Here is a 14,956-nt window from a genome sequence, read left to right on the forward strand (position 1 = left end):
GTGCGCTGCGCATTCGTTTTTCTGCAGTACATCTAGGATAGCATTTGCTTTGCAAATGGGGTGGCTTTTGCGCTTTGTGCTCAAATTCTGTCCCTATGAAAAGGTATTGACACAAATGAGATTAATTCCACAGATGCTGCGAGAGGCATGTTTGCTTTAAATAAGTGGAAATGTAAGGAGAGAAAGGGTGCTCGCTTTTAGGCGCAATAGCTACAATGCCTTTCTTAACTGGGGTAGTTATTCAGGGTGTTTGTTGTAACAGTAAAAATATCTTTGCTACTATATTTCTTGTCTTTAATGGGAGTATGACACCTGTCAGCTCTCCATCTGTTTCCTTCTCCTGCAGAATACCTGCCTCGCGAGAGAAGAAGAGAAGCTACGCAGCAAAGCAGACCAGCATTAAGATTTTGATGGGTACAATTGCCTGGCAATTAAAAAAAAAAACATGAAAAATTCCAAGAACGAGGAAAACCATGATGATGGCACTCAAAGATTTAGAGAGAGCCTTGCTAGGTAAACACTCGATCACCGTACTGGCCTCTTCTGTGTTTGTCTATCCCTTTCCATTCACTTATATTTAATGCAAAGCTGTTTTCTTTTGCTCTTGTGAATATACAAATCTTTCTTACAGCAGCTTTGTATCTTCTAACACTTTGCCCTTAATAAGCACTTTCATAGGGCTGGCAGAGTGCTTTTCTGCTGGTGAGAACTATTTTGTTTTCTTTAAAAAAATGGCACTAGGGCTTTGCACCTTTCTTATTTCAAAGAATATCTGTAGCCAGATCAGTAAAGCTAGCTATTACTTTCCAAAGCTGTTTTCACAGGCATTTCCTGAAGACAGACTATCAGATAAAATGCTGACTTTAGCCTTTTCTTTATCCTTTTTGTGGTGTATTATTTTATTACTCTTGTTTGTTTAGCAGTTTCTTTTTCTGTATTTCACTGAAAGGCATTTTGAAAGCGCTTTTGCCAGTGAATCAAGAGATTCAGTGCCAGTGGTTTGTCAGCTTGGAAGCCGTGCATGTCTCTGCTGGATAAATCCCTGAGCTTGGTTTATGATTTACAGCCAAAATAAATTAAACAATTAATCATAATTAAGGAATGAATTAGATAAAAAGGGCAGTCTTTGCAAGGATTTCTCTGCTCGGAGGATTCCTCTGATGGACAAATGCCATTGCAATGTCTCTTATTCCACCTCTCAGCCTGGAGGAGTCTAAGAGGAGAAATAATATGCTCAGTGCTGTGCTGTGGTCCTCTCCATGGGCTTGCTGGCCTCAGGATGCCAGAAACGTTGCCAGTTGACCTCTGAAAAGACCCAGTGAGCCTTTTACTGTTCAGGTGCTTCTGAGGCTGTAAGTTTGGAGCTTTTCCACAAGGGCTATTAGCAGCTGAATGCAAGAACATGTAGTTACTCCTTAAGCAGAGGTTTTGGGTGAGCAAATATGCAGAATGGAGGATGCAGAGTAATATATACCAGCACTAACTGTTCTAAAAAAAAAACTTTTGCTCCCCTCCACTGGAGCCTTCTCTTATGTCCTCTCCCCACACCATTGTCTGGATTATACACGTTTCCTCACGTTTCCTGGAGTGACTTGGAGAAGAACAGGCATAACGTTGATGCCTAGGACACTGGTGCGCTCTGCAGCAATTGCTGGATTGGCATGAAGATGGAATATGTCTTTGCTAGAGGGAAAAGTGGACAAAGGGTCCCTAAAACCAGCCTCTCTAGGATCTGACCTTGGATGAACTGCCTGCCACGGTGTTCCTCTGAACTTCAGGCAAATGGGAAATGCATCTTGTACAAGGTGGGAGGTTTCAAACAGCGTCTAAGAAGCTGGGAATCAAGGGAGGGATTCATCCCACTTAATTGAATGTTAGAGTTTTAATTTCAGCTAACTGCCCAAGGCAATTTATGGCTAAAGAGATTCACTGACAGAATGATTCACCTTAATTTAGTTCTGGACACTTATGCTGCGATGAGACAGGTCACCCTAAAGGGTTACCTATTTCCCCATGAGGACAACTAGCTCATCTAGACGCATAACTTTTAGAGGGCTGAGAAGCCATGCTCCAAATATTTCACATTTCTCACCCATCGCATGGCCTTAACTGATCAATTTGTTCCTTAAAGTGCTCTCATTCCTCGGATGTTGCAGGAAGCAGAGGGCAGAGGGCTTGTGAAAGCACAGCAGGTCTGACCGTGCACGTGCATACTCCTCTGTTCGGGGCAGAAACGAAAAGCGAGGAGCGCGGTGAGGAGAGCCTCTGGTGTATCTCTGAGGAGCGCTTGTGCTGCGTGTGTGTGCATGCCTGCCTTCCACACAGCGCCGGCATTTTGCTGCCTCCTCCTGCCTTTTTTCCTGCTGTAGCTAAACTGATACCCCAAGAGTTCAAATCCTCTTCTGTCTGCCCTGTGTTCACTGCAACCAGGCTCCGATCTTTGTCTTGGTTTCCAAGGTCTGGTTGTAATGTTACTCGTGTGGGTAAGTCCTATATGCATATGTGTGCTTTGCTCTCTCTCACCACCCCTCTGGATAAGCACCAGCTCCTTGGTGCTGGGGACAGCTTTCTGTGCCTCTAGTCCTCGTGATTATTTTGCCCAGGGCCTGACTCCAGGGGGGCAATGCCAGCCTCGGCCGCAGCGGGAGACCCTCAAGGCTGCGCTCACAGATGCCGGCTCTTTTTGACACCGTGCAACATGGGGAAAGCCCGTCCTTTGCTTTTGTATTTGTGGAAGTGAGACCAGGTGTTTCTGTCTTGGCATTAACAGAGCTGAGAAACCTCCCAAGAGAGTGGACAAGCAGGAAGAAAAGTATGTGTAGCAGTCTGCAGAATGGAAATTTTTATAAGCTGGGGTGGTTTGGTGTTGTTATAGCACCTGTCAAGGGTAGGAAGTAATACCTTGACCCTTCCTTAGCACTGCGCAGGCAGGTGCTGATACAGTGATGGATGTTACTTACACAGGGAGAAGGGGGCAGCAGGAGGAGGCGTTCGTTCTTTCCAGAGAAATAAATAAGGTAAAAGGTGCAGACTTAGCAGGTCTGGAAATGCTGGAAAAGAGCAGTGAAGGATAAAAATGACAGAAAGCATGCTAACAGGAGGCAAATAAGTATAGCTTAAAAATAAGCAAGGAAGCAGAGTTGATCCGTAACCCACCATATGAACTGACCTCACACTGCAACTTTTGAAGTCTGGGTATGTGTGGATAGCTTACATGAACTATTTTCCATTTTAAGGAACCACCGCCATTTCTGGGTCTGACCAGAATCGGTTTGCAAGGTGTAGCACCGTGAAATGTTCAGGCAAGATTTGTAGCCTGCATTGAAACAGGAAATGCTGGAAATCACATGAGAATTTGTGGTGGATTTCTAACCGCATTTTGGAGGCACAAGAGATTTGATCTTGATCCAGCAAGACAAGTAGCTGTGTCTGACTCTGAAGTAGGTGAGTGGTTCCTTTATTTTTGTAGGCCTATGCAGAGGTTCAAAGTTAGAGCAAGCATTATGCACATACAGAGGTGCAGCTCAAAATCAGTCCTTCAGGTGTCCAGGCTTTTGTGAAGCATCCAAACTGAGGTCAACACCTCCATCTTGTGAAGTTTGTCATCAGCACAAGCTGTGAAGGGTCTGGAGTCACTAAGATGCCACTAACAGGGATGATGCAAGTAGAGCTAGTAATTTTATTTTAATATTTACCTTTTGTGAATAGCTTGTCACTGCCTTAAACAATTAATTAGTAACCAGAAGAGCTATCTGAACTTTTTGCGTTATTTGAAGCACCCGCATATTGGCATTAATCATCAACTGACCCAGGCAAATTTGAGGAGGGATGGGGAAAGAGATTATCTTTTGCTTGGCCCCTCTGCTCTTAAGTTTATCTTCCTGCATGATGCTGAAGATAGTAGACTCACTTTCTGTTGTTCTCCCCCACGGACGAGCAATGTAGGCATCGTGTGTCACCGGCACGGCCACCTTTTATGCTATTGTCCTGGTAGAAATCCACTGGAGTGGTTGCTTACAGAGCGCTAAGTCTGCTCTTGTGTCCACAGGGTCAGGCTTTGGGCAGCTTAGCTCCTCTGTTCAACGGCCTTCCTCCTCTCTTCCTCATCTTCCCTTTGCTGCCTTGCTGCCTCCTGGTACATCCAGAGCCATGCAGCTGAAACTGTCTTCTCTCACCTCAGCCCAAGTTAGGTCACTCTGCTCTTGCAGTTGCCTTTGCCTTCTCAGAAATGACCAGCTTAGTCCTGACAAAGAGCAGCTGTCTGGGGATGTAAGTGCGGGTCCTGAGCAATTTGGGGTTTTTATGCAAGGATCCTATTTTTCCCTCCTTCCCGGCCAAAAAACAATTTCAGTCATTGTTTTGGCTGTGACCAAATCCGTATTTGCCATAGTCCTTTCTGCTTTGTGCATGAGAGCTCTGGGAGTTTGATTTTCTGCTTCGTAAGGCTCTTTGTTGTTCTTAAATGACAAAATAACATTTCAAAAAAACCCCCCAAAAAACAGAAGGTCTTCCATGAAATGCATTTGAAAAATTTCAGGAGGCGCTTTCTTTTTTCAGCCCATTGTGCTCTACAGACCCAGTGTTTTTTCTTCTGAAAGCAACTGAGGTTTCCTTTCACTTTGCTTCTCCCTTCCCTTCCCCCACATCTCCCATTTTCTTTCTTCTATTATTTCCTTAAACAATGCCTTTTTGGAAAGCATTCTATTTTTAAAGGTGCTTGGTTAAAAAGCAAAACAAAAACACAAAACCAGCAGCAAATAACAAACTTCCCTCAGATCCCCACAGAAACAAATAAGTCAACTTTGTAACTGGGAAACACTGGCACACCGTGCCGCTGAGCCCAGATGTTGCAGCCCAGGTAAACCACAGCTGCCCTCCAGTTGACCGGCTGACTTGTATTTTACTTTCCACTTGATGCTCTTCCATCGAGCCGCAAGGTTTTCAGGCTCAAGTACTAAAATCCACAGACACCAACTAATTGGCAATGAGAGAGTGGCATGTACACAAGAACCACCCTCCCTGTGCTTCCTCCTGCCACCTCTTCGTATCTAAAAGGCATTACACTGGGCCAGGGCTCTCAAAGAAGGTGACTACGTCAAGAGAGGCGAATCAGAAACTATATTCAAGTGAGCGCATAGATGAAGGGAAGCAGAGAAAGACCTCGCTGCGTAGGAGAAACTGGCACGTAGCCGAATGAATCTTTTTTTCCGAAGACAGGGAATTGCTATTTCTCCTCCCTTACGAGCCTGCTGGGAAAAAGAAAAGCAGGCGTCCCATCTTGCAGCACCACATGCCATTTGCTTACCCTCAAACCCTTTTCGGCTGAGCTCTCCCCTTCCAAGCAAGACCCTGAAAATCCATCTTTCCTTGCAGTTCAACTCCGACCTAAGTATTGTACATGGCGGGCACCAGCAAAGTGGCCAAGCTGCAGAAAGGCAGCAGCTTCCCAGGGGCCCTGTGAAAGGCAAGCTGCTGCCCTCGCTGTGCCGCCTGGCGATCATGAAGGGCAGATGGGGGTCGATGGCAAAAGCATTTGTAGTCTTTTCTCATTTCTTTTTAGAAACGTACATGATTCTTAATGTTATAGCCTCAGCAAAGTTTGTCCTTTGGAAGGGCCTTAGGCCTAGGGGATTTATTATGTCATTGTTTCTAGAGGAATGTATGTATTTTAAGCTATCCTCTGGGCCTAGGAGTGTATAAAATGCTCAGAGATTTTCACTGTATACTGGTGATTACGAATATATATTAATTTTTTTAGCGTCCTGCTGCATCTGTGGTGTTGATATCACAGGGCCGATTTCTCCTAATAGGCACTCCTAGGTAAATCTGAAGTAGCTCATAAGAGGAGAATCCAGCACATACAACTTCTGTGCAAGCAATTGTATATGACCTTCTCTACATTGTCCTACCAATGACCCCTTCTGTAATCAGGCAGAAATCATGCTCCTGAAGAGTGGGAGGTAATGCTGCTTCCATGCTGGCCTATGCCTGGGCCCCTGCTGTACAGACATTGCCAACAGTAACAAATTGCTCTGAGTTATGTGCAGTGGTTTAGTGATGTGGACTAGTTATTTATTAGAGAGGGAGCTGAGACACCAGCAAAGGGTGAGAGAGGGAATAATAGAATCCCAAACGAAATGAAATGAAGCTGGGTCTAGCTGGCTTCTTGCAAACCTGATCTTCCATTTCTCTCTTCTGGGTCCAACTTTATTTATCTAACGTGGAACCACATGCAGAGTTTTAAAAGCAAATCCCAACAAATGTCCCCAACAGCTGTGGATAAAGGGGACAGGGTTGGACTAAACAGCATTTCCAGAGGTGAAAAATCAGTGTTTTATTGTTCCTTAAGTCACAACTTCTTAGGCATAAACCTGGTTGATGCTATTGATTGCCTAGCTCAGAGACACCTTTCAGATTGAAGAGGTGTGATAAAAATAAGGGACCTCTTCCCATGCACTTGACAGAGGAAGCCAACGCGAGTGAGGACCTCATCTGGTAGAAGGCAGGTCAGTGGAGGCCACTAGAGCAATGCTGATTTTCACGAACAGAAAAACAGAGCCTGGGTTTGTTTTAAGTTGGAAAAGAAACTTCTTTGTTCAATGTCATGCATCTGCAATGCGGTGTTTTTGAAAATGAGAGAGGAGATGTTTAGCGGTGACCATTTAACGGCAGTATTAGCATGCAAAGTAATGCCATTAGCGTGTTTGTCTGCCAAGAACCCAGCTGGATATAACCTTCACTTATTCAATTCAGTTTGCCCAGAATTGTTTTTTTTCTTTCTGAAACCTGTTGCTTACAGGTCACTAATGTCAGTGCTGAGTACATCTGCTTGATGCAGAGGCCTGAAGGGCTGGAGAAGCTGCAGAGCAGCAAGTACCCATTCAGGAGCAAACTGCCAACCCCTGAGAGGCAAAGGCTTTGGGGGCAGAATCAGATTTAGCAGCAATCTGACACAATATTGTAAAGATCTGGAGCAGATGAGTAGGGGCAAAGGTGTTAGTGCAAACTCCAGGGCAAAAAACAGGCTGTGTTGAATCAGTGCCTCTCTCTTGCTTGGCACATATTTGTCTAGGGACCCTCTGGCTGGACACAGGCACAGCTTGATTTGCTTTTGTGAAGCACCAGGAGAAGTCAAGCATGTGTTATGGGAATCAAGAGCTGTGGCTCGTATCCCTGGGGACTGCTGTTGGCTCACAGCAGCCTCTCCGGGCATGCAGCACATTGATGGGAAAGCAGAGCTTTGCAGCCTGTTTGCTAGCAGAGTGCCAAAGTAGACAGCCGCATTTGCAGATAGGTGTTAATTGATGGTTTCTGCTGCAAAAAAATCTGATCCCAGTAGCAGGTGCTAAGTACTATTTTGGATCCGGCTAGCTGCTATGGGGATCTTCTCTCTAGGATCAAAGTTTGCAATAGAAAAGGAGATTGGCTTGATCCAGGGTGAATCAGCTCCTCCCTAGCAAAAACACTGTGTGAAGACCCTTGGCATCAGTGAAGCTCTCAGTTAATGACTTCGGAGGGTCTGAGAACTATATGCGCAGGAGCTTGCTGCTGGGGCACGACAAACCTATATATTACTCACCTATTAGTAACCCGTATGGAAGGCAGGGGCTCTGCCTGGCTTCCACAGTGAGAACTGGTAGCAGAGCACTTACTTTTGAAATAATTCATTCTGTACTAAAGATTTGCATTTTAAAAAAAAAAACATTTTTTTTATAATAAAGCTTTGATATATCGGATCATCTTTTTCTTTCACCCTTTCTCTTTTTTTTCCCCTTTTATCTCTTTTGCTGGGTAGTGCAATAAATTAACTTTCTCCCCATTTCCCTACTTTTACCTCTCTCTGACTCTTAAACACTTTCTCAACTTTGGAGGAACACTGACCAGTTAAAGCAAAAATAGGTGGATAGTGAATATGTTTCCTTCACCAGAGAAAAAAGTCAGGGGATCAGAGAAGAAAACAAGCGCTTCACAAGAGAAGAACCTGAAATCCTTTGAAAATAAAATCTAGTGAGGCCTGAAAAATGGAAACAACTTAGAAAGTCCAATTCTTTCCTGAAATAGTGCTCCTGTTACTTGACCGCCATCAGCAGTGACATGTAGGATGCTTCTCACAATCTTGTGAGTGTATAGTGGAAATTTATGGGATATTTATGGGAAGCTGTGGCATTTCCACTCCAAAGTAATGGACTTTAATACATTCTTGACAGAGAACAGTAACAATGTGTTTAGATCCACCGAAAACCCCAAAGCCAAATCAGCTTTGGGATGAAATAGAGGAATTTAATTTTTCCTCACTTTCACTGCTGGGACAGACAGCCTTCCTCCCTTATGAGGTAATTTAATTTTCACATTATGCTTTATGGGATATCCTTTATTTACCTAATGCTTTCCTGTCGAGTCTTTTCAGACTATGAATCTTGTATATTTTATATACACAAAGGTGACTTTTCCTTCCTTTAATGACCGAGGCTTATCAGTGCAGGCAACCGATACTGGACTCATAAATATGTCACTCTTGGGTTTGCGGCAGCCCCTTCTGCTTCGTAAGACTGCTCCTTGGTGCTTGCTCCTCCCTTTCGCTCGCTGGACCTCTGTGGTCCGCTCGTCCCCTCGATGCTGCTGAACTCGCCATTGGTTGGTATAAATAAATCGCTGATTTAAGCTATAGGTGAAAATCATTGTGAAAGGCGCACACAGAGGAATGTAATACAAGGTCGGTGGAGCCAGCGCCTTCCGATTCCAATTAAATATTTCCTGTAAGCCGGTGCCAATTGTGCATCTTGTAAGAACATTTGAAAGCAGGAGCTTGAACTCTCAGGGACCCTCTCGCCTCAAAACCTGTTTCCTGTTTAACAAGATTTAACAAGCAGAACCAAACATGCGCCATCAGCAACAAAAGTCATTGTGAGCAGCCCCAGTGTGCAAAGGTGCTGTGTTTCCTCTCGGCTGCGTATGCCGGCCGGCCCCGCCGAGCCGTCCCGGGGCAACAGCTGGGGTGACGCAGTGCCCTAATGCCACGGGATGTCCACGAACTGACCGAGGCTCAGGTTTTGCTGAGAGAGGGATGAGGAAATCGTGAAAAGGTAGCCTTTTCCAAATGGGTCAAAGCTTTTTGGGTGAGCTGCTGCGTCTTGCTCTCTAAGGAGCTGCATATGGATGACTGCAAGGAGCTGCAGCCCAGCGCAGCAGGGCCGTTTCAGCCGACGAGACGGCTCTGCATGCCCGGGGGTGGTGAGCTGCCAGGGGTGCCCCGATAAAGCAACATCCCACGGAGCATGGGCAAGAGCCCACCGCTCCACCGGGGGGTTCACGGAGCCTTCCCTGGGTTGAGAAAGGAGCCCCAGAGCAGAGATCTGCCAACCCCAGCCTTTCAACATGCACTCAGATGTGAGGAGACTTGTCAAGATCGTCCCAAAGCTTAAGAATGCCCCATGAAGCCCATATCCAGCTGTAGATGCAGTGGGGACACTGAAAATACAGTCAGCGTGTGCTGACACTGAGAACACAGTGCTGCCTCTTAGAGAGCTGTACAGTGGTAAGAAACGTCCATATATATGTATAATTTTATACATATGCATATACCTACCATATATATAATTGGTATAGCTTTCTTTGTGCAATGCATATAATTCATACTACAAGCTCCTGCAGTTCTCTTCTGCCTTGTCACCTAATTTTAAAAGCCCAGGATCTGGGATAAGTCCTCTAGGTGCTTCTGTGACAATACTAAAGACAGTAGCAACAGTCCTACTAGTCTATTGCAAACAGTAATGGCACTCGTGCACCAAAAAATATGAACGTGACCAAAATTTCCAAGCGTGTAGCCTATGTCTTGCTCCTCTTCTGAGATTAGTTGCTATTCCCATCAGTGACATCCTTATACTAGTCAGCAACTACATTATTGCATATGAGCAGAGAGGATGACTGTGAAAAAGAGCAGAAATGCTGTGAAAGAGAATTTAGTATGCTGAAAACAGCTCTGTGCTCAATACTGCTCCCACACTGCTGAAGAAATGCCACCTAGAGATGTTAAAATGCAACTTTTTTTTCTTCAGGAGGTCATGAACTTCATATATATGATTAATTAAAACTGATTTGCTATTATCAGAGTGGAGAAGAAGCTTAGAAATTGATACAGGCTCTTCAACTACATGTTACATGGGCCATGCTTTGTACAGAACCGTCATTAAGGTATATGGCTCTAATACAGGGAGGAAAAGCCTTTTCCTAAGTCCTAGGCCATGTTAGGTTGTAGAACAATTCATTTAACATTCCTTTATTTGACTGCTACATTGTCCTGTGTTCAAGTGGAGCTAAGCATCGGAGATACAGTTCGAAATCAGCAAATGAAGGTTCAACTGCTTCCTCCTCCTCTGAATAACTATCTAGACTGCACTAATGTCTTGGAAGTTCAGCTAGGAGTTGAACCCACCCTTTTCGCCTAGTGTGATATGTAGCCTCAAAACAACAGGCCTGTGCCTCAAAAAAATCTCTGAAAGTCCTTTATAATGAAATTATTATCTTTATAGTTTATTTAGTCTGGAATTAAGCACCTCATAATTCTCCAAGACTTTCCACATTCCTTAAACCTTCCTCATTATTCAAAGCGGAAATTCACTGGCTTTCATGCTTTATGACTAAGGAATGAACTTGAAAAGAGAGCTCAAGCGAGGCCTTTGGGTTGGTCTTTCTTAGTTTGCAAGCAGTGCGTGACTCTGCCCAGAGATGATTCAGTGCAGTTTATCTGTTCATGTTTGCCATATCCCAACCTCAACCTCCTTCCTATTATCTGAGACCTAATAGTCTTATCGAACGTATACATGTAAACTGAAAGACAGCGAGTGCAAGATTTAAATACAAGAAAGAAGACAGCTGATAGAGTCAGGCCCCGTCTCTGTGGGAACAGATTCCTGAGGACCTATTAATATCCTCTGTATACCGCCAGTCATGAAAAACATGGCAGACGGCTGCCTCACTTTAATAGATTATTTACATTACCTCACATCTGTCATCAGCCCAGAGTATTCTTTGTGTGTACATGCAGCGTGAGATTAGAGAGGCTGCTTCCAGAAGAGGAACACAGACAAGATTTGTGGCTGTGTTTGTTTAGGAGGTTCACTACTCGGTAGCCCCAGTGTTTGGTTTACCAACAAGTCCATTTAACCGTGTAGTTTGGGCCACGTGCTCGCACACAAAGGAAGCGCGTTCTCCCACTGCCACCTCTGCCACATTTGTGTCCTGGTCTTAGCTCCTGGTGAAAAAGCGGTTGCGGCCGATGCGACTTCAGAGAGTTGACCTGAGCCCTAGCAAGTGTTTCTCTTCTGATACATGTGATGATATTGAATTGGCCTATTGAATAGGCATGTGATTCTCAGGTTTCCGAAAATACCACGCTTTTGTTCACTGATTCTCTTCTGAAAGTGCATATGCACGTGTGTATGGCAGACAGGGATCTCCCTGTAGTCAGTGCGTAGGCGAACATCTCATTGACCACACAGAAGGCTTTAGCAGCTAAACCAGCTGATTACATGTAATACATTTAGATTTGCGGCACACAACTCCCTCACCCTTCTCTCCATATACAAACAGGGGGATGTCTTCTCAGGGCCAGATGAGAGGGCATCTGGACTTTCTCTGGGCTTGCTTGAAACTACCTGGGTAGAAGTGAGAGAAGTAGAATATGTCCTCTCCAGAGAGCAGCATAAAGGAGTGTGTCTGACGTAACTGCTCATAAGTATTATTACCAAAAGCTGAAACATTATTAGTACCAGGACTGGGAGGGGAAGAGAAGGTGTGAGGAAGGCTCTATGGCTGTGCCTGGATGTATCTGCTGAGGAACACCAGGCTGTGTGACACTGCCCTTCCAGCCTTGCAGGAGAGGAGCCTGTCAGCTCCCGTCACAGCTCCTGCCTGCTCCACCAACCTACTTTCCATAGGACGCAGAGAATTGGGCAACGACAGGTATGGCTGGTACACGCTGATGACTTAGTCTGGGATAGAGTTGGGGTTTGGCTGAGACAGGAAGTGTTTCCAGAAAGGAAGCGCTTCCACTTCTAGTTTCTGTCATTTAGACATAGCATTACTTACTGATAAGAGAAGGGGAGGATATGTTTACTTTGGTGCCTGGTGCCTATGTGCTAACTTTGTCATCCTAAAATGACTCCAAAATCACATGTAAAACCACTGCCTGATGCTCTACTGCTTTCAGCCAAGCTACCCGTTTCTACTGTCTCCTGACGGCTCAGTTATGGAAGTGCTATAATGTGTCATCCTGGGGTCTGACAAGGCAAGTGAGAGTTTGCATGAGTGAGGAGCATGCAGCAGAAAGGTGAGAATCCTTCTTGTGAAACCACTAGATAATATATGCGAAAAGGAAAGAAGGAGGTGCTGTTTTTTCCCTTGTACAGAAGGGAAACTGAGGGATGCTGTGACTCTGTTTGGTGAGAGCATGACTTGAATTCATATAAGGCCTCTGGGGCACAGATGGGCATTAAAATCAGAAACTGTCCTGTGTCTTTGCTTAAGAAGGGGAGGGGACAAGGTGACTGGCAAACATTTCCAGACAGGCGGTGGAGCGGATTAGTACAAAAGAGGATGCGGATCTCAGTCATTCAGCTGCCAGGAGAAGGGAGGGGGAGTAAAGTTAGGCAGCTGATGGAGAAACAGGTGCAGAGAAAGTTTCCCAATAGCTTCACTGTCATCCTGCTTTGAACCCTTAGCTCCTCCATAAATCTTTCCTTTTGGAACTCTCTCTTCAAAGTTACATTTCCTCACGTTCCTAAAATAATTCTTGATAAGCAACTTGTCCTGCTGCTAAAGCCCTTTTGGTTACTTTCCTAGAAATCTATTTTCATGTTTTCTCACTGTGCCTCAGCTGCTTGCATTCCCATTTGGGGGGGGGGGGCGGGGGGGAGGTGAAAAAAACCAGCCAGGGTTTAATACAACAAATAGGTGAAATGTTTAGGTTTAGTAACACAGCAGAACCTCAACTATCAACTGAAATTCCAAGAAATGCCATAAATTTATGGATGTAGAATTGGTACCTGACCAGAGGGACAGAGTGAAGAGAATATGAAGAGATGTTTTTCCACATGTAAAAGATCTGTAGGAAATACAAACTTCTCACTTTCAGTGGCTTGCTGCAAGGTATATTGTCTTCAGGCTACAGTCAACAAAGGTGGAATAAAGCAGTGGTGGGCAACCTGTAGTGTTTAAGCCATATGGAGCTCTTAAGCAATGCAAGTGCTCATTCCAAGCTCAGTCATCTCCCTGGACGAAAATCAGGGCTGTGCTGGCACAAGGGGCTCCTGGGCAGTCCCCAGTCGTGGTGGGAGCAAATTGGCAAAGTATGCTGGGACTAGGAACGCCAAATCCCCTCGTAACCCAGTCCATATCCAGGTCACCCTCATCCCACTGGAGAGCAGAGGGCAATCACAGCTACCCCCCATTAATGAACTTTCACTAGAACTCCTCCCTTAGCTTTCTGATACCTGCAGTATGGTATTGTCCTGTAGCTCTTGGCTAGAAAAGATTTTGGCACATCACTATGAAAGTTTGCCTAAGGGAAAGCTGGCCATCCTGTATACATAGGGCAAGTATTTTCACAGACTCATAATAACATAGAAGCCCAGGACTACTACAGGAATGGAGGTTGTGGAGGTAGTAAAAATTTTGCGAGTGGAGGGCACTGGGCTCTTCATGCTCTCCTTAAGTGAACTAGCTATGATTCCTTGTGGCAAGTGCAGAGAGCTTTGGCAAGAGGATGAGAGGTGATCATACAGGGATGACACCAAAAAAGGATGAAGAGTTTGTCCTGGAGCAGTTTGGATGGATTCTGTTAGAAGACGGGGTCATCTGATGAGAGTATCCAGGGAGCACGGCTCTTTAATACGAGTGCAAAGCTCGGACAACAGCTATGTAGCTCCTCAGGCCTGGGAAATAAGATCAAACTGTTTCTCTTCTGGATGACTTTTAGATGATTTTGGGTGTCAAGCAACGGACAAAATAGCTGTCAGTTTTGAGGCTGTCATTAGATTTACCTGTCTTTTCAGGACTGTTTCTTAGAGTGAGAAAGGCAGGAGGAAAAATATGGGAAAACTAACATGCTCATGACAACCCTGCTTCTAATTCCCCAGTAGCATGGGGCAAAACTGGAAGCTTGGTGAAAGGGAAGGTCTGCCTGTAGCCCTCAGGACAACTTAACCTGCCTGTTCGCCAGTCCTGGCAGCTTTTTCTCCCGGGAACCCTTTGGCAGAGTGGTGAGCTATTCTAGTGTTGCAGCCTGCTCATATTTGCCATTTCTTCAAGGGACTTCTTTCCTCATTGTGTGATGGCCACATCCAGGGCCAGAGCGGGGGGTCCCTTTGAAGAGGTAGTGGTTGGGAAGAGGTTGCAGCCACCCAAACAGCTCAGCCTTCCCTGTGCTGTTTCCTTAACCTTCCCAGAGGCGAGTGCATGAGAGGCTGCACCATCTTTCCTAGGCAGCAGGCAAGGGATGTGGGTAGGTATAGAGGCAGCAGGCATGGAGCAGGTCAAGTACTCAAGGAAGCAAGGGATGGACTGTCCCTGCGGAGGTGGCTGTAAGATGGGGAAGGAGAGGCAGCACACAGCCCTCTTCAACTTCTGCAACCAGATCATGGCTTTTCTGAATGGAGAGCTGAAATGGAGTTTACAAGCCTTAACAATATTCCTTAATATATAGGTCATTACAGTGTAGCTAACACATGAGCCAACAGCATATTTCTGTTTGATTTTTGTGTATTTCCTCCCACTCAAGTCTGACACAAACACAAACCACTGCCCCCAGCTTAGCCCAGATGTGACCTCTTGGCAATGCAGGCTCAGAAGTACCCAGACTGCGCACGCCCTAAACATAGGCACACATTTTTCTAGAGTGAAGAAGTCTTTTGTGTGGGTTTGCAGCAAATTACAGGCATTAGGGAGGGAATCAAACAGG

General features: G+C 45.2%; 1 long non-coding RNA gene across 3 annotated transcripts in view; it reads right to left on the bottom strand.

Moving 5' to 3' along the window:
- Window positions 1-14,956, bottom strand: part of LOC138066017 (uncharacterized) — a 46,134-nt gene that overhangs the window by 12,126 nt on the left and 19,052 nt on the right. The window lies entirely within an intron of this gene.

Source organism: Struthio camelus, chromosome 2 (genome assembly GCF_040807025.1).
Source record: "Struthio camelus isolate bStrCam1 chromosome 2, bStrCam1.hap1, whole genome shotgun sequence".
Taxonomy (NCBI): domain Eukaryota; kingdom Metazoa; phylum Chordata; class Aves; order Struthioniformes; family Struthionidae; genus Struthio; species Struthio camelus.